This window comes from Pecten maximus, chromosome 8, assembly GCF_902652985.1.
Source record: "Pecten maximus chromosome 8, xPecMax1.1, whole genome shotgun sequence".
In the NCBI taxonomy this organism is placed as follows: domain Eukaryota; kingdom Metazoa; phylum Mollusca; class Bivalvia; order Pectinida; family Pectinidae; genus Pecten; species Pecten maximus.
In genome coordinates, this window is record NC_047022.1 from 30529181 (window position 1) to 30531684 (window position 2504).

Below are 2504 nucleotides of genomic sequence, written 5' to 3' on the forward strand. Positions count from 1 at the left end.
TTTCAGTAAATTTCAGATTGTGTGTTTTAATCGGAAAGGAATTTCATACCACTTTCCTGATTATGGATACTATCCTATGTAATCGCTCATTTTACAAAGATAACATCCCTAGGTGACTGATTCAATTTAATGGGGTCGACAACCTAAGGACCCGAAGGGCAGTGCAAAAATGGGTCCATTTAGTAATATACTTACAAAATATGGGTCTAGATGCACAAATAATATGCACTTTAGGTAACTTTTGATTTAAATAATTTAAAATGTAATTTCTTAAATAACCAGGTGAGTGATACAGGTCATTTGGGCCTCTTGTACAATCATGAGATGTTGGCATCGGTCACAATATTAATTTTCACGCCCTATATAGCTACATGCACCTACAGGGGTGGAAAATGAGTAAAGAAGCAACGACAAGCCCTCGTTTTGCATTAAAACAAAATTGTTTGACGGCTTGTCGATTTCTATGGCCATTATGACCCGCATATGCCCTAAATGAAATTATAATAAATGCTGGAATATATTTCAATTATAAAAGTATCTTCATTGTTCAAACAAACAAACTATAATTACCAAATGCAAGAAAATGCAATGTTTGGTTTGTTTTTGTTTAACGTCCTATTAACAGCCAGGGTCATTTAAGGACGTGCCAGGTTTTGGAGGTGGAGGAAAGCCGGAGTACCCGGAGAAAAACCACCGGCCTACGGTCAGTACCTGGCAACTGCCCCACGTAGGTTTCGAACTCGCAACCCAGAGGTGGAGGGCTAGTGTTAAAGTGTCGGGACACCTTAACTACTCGGCGACCGCGGCCCTTCATGCAATGCAATGAATTGAATGCTAAGACCATGCCCAGAGAACTACGTGGCCCTTGGCCTCTTGTTTATAAATCAGTTCTCCGTGTGGTGATTGCTGGTCGCTGTTGAAGGTTCTGGGGTTGGTGAAATGGAAATTGTTATTGATATCAAATAGAACAGACGTAAACTGGGCAATTATGAGTTACAGTTTTTGTGAACTATTTATTGTTTAACTGGATTTTAAATCCTTACACGTAATAAACTCTCTTTTGTTCGACTGTATTAGATAGTATATAGGATAGGATCCAAGGTGTCCCGTAACCTGTTCGTTTATGTTGACACACGTGCGGACTGAAATATTAACAATAAACTAAATATCAAACAAAAAACAAATTATATTTTTCACAAGTCAATACTTTATCATGTATTACCAATACAACCAAGTACAACCCTCACTATACAATACTACCAAGTCCATCCCTCACTATACAATACTACCAAGTCCATCCCTCACTATACAATACTACCAAGTCCATCCCTAACTATACAATACTACCAAGTCCATCCCTCACTATACAATACTACCAAGTCCATCCCTAACTATACAATACTACCAAGTCCATCCCTCACTATACAATACTACCAAGTCCATCCCTCACTATATAATACTACCAAGTCCATCCCTCACTATACAACACTACCAAGTCCATCCCTCACTTTACAATACTACCAAGTCCATCCCTCACTATACAATACTACCAAGTCCATCCCTCACTATACAATACTACCAAGTCCATCCCTCACTATATAATACTACCAAGTCCAACCCTCACTATATAATACTACCAAGTCCATCCCTCACTATACAATACTACCAAGTCCATACCTCACTATACAATACTACCAAGTCCATACCTCACTATATAATACTACCAAATCCATCCCTCACTATACAATACTACCAAGTCCATCCCTCACTTTACAATACTACCAAGTCCATCCCTCACTATATAATACTACCAGTATTATATAGTGAGGTAATAGCTGGAATTTTCTCCTTTACATGTGACCTGAAAAGTCGAAATGGGTATCTCTCCTAATAATCTATTTCAGAGCTTGATTCTCTTATATAGGGTATATACAGTAGGAGTTGTTGGTGAGTTACTGGTTATCTTATATAGGGTATATACAGTAGGAGTTGTTGGTGAGTTACTGGTTATCTTATATAGGGTATATACAGTAGGAGTTGTTGGTGAGTTACTGGTTATCTTATATAGGGTATATACAGTAGGAGTTGTTAGTGAGTTACTCGTTATCTTATATAGGGTATATACAGTAGGAGTTGTTGGTGAGTTACTGGTTATCTTATATAGGGTATATACAGTAGGAGTTGTTGGTGAGTTACTCGTTATCTTATATAGGGTATATACAGTAGGAGTTGTTGGTGAGTTACTGGTTATCTTATATAGGGTAGATACAGTAGGAGTTGGTAGTGAGTTACTGGTTATCTTATATAGGGTATATACAGTAGGAGTTGTTAGTGAGTTACTGGTTATCTTATATAGGGTATATACAGTAGGAGTTGGTAGTGAGTTACTGGTTATCTTATATAGGGTATATACAGTAGGAGTTGTTGGTGAGTTACTAGTTATCTTATATAGGGTATATACAGTAGGAGTTGTTGGTGAGTTACTAGTTATCTTATATAGGGTA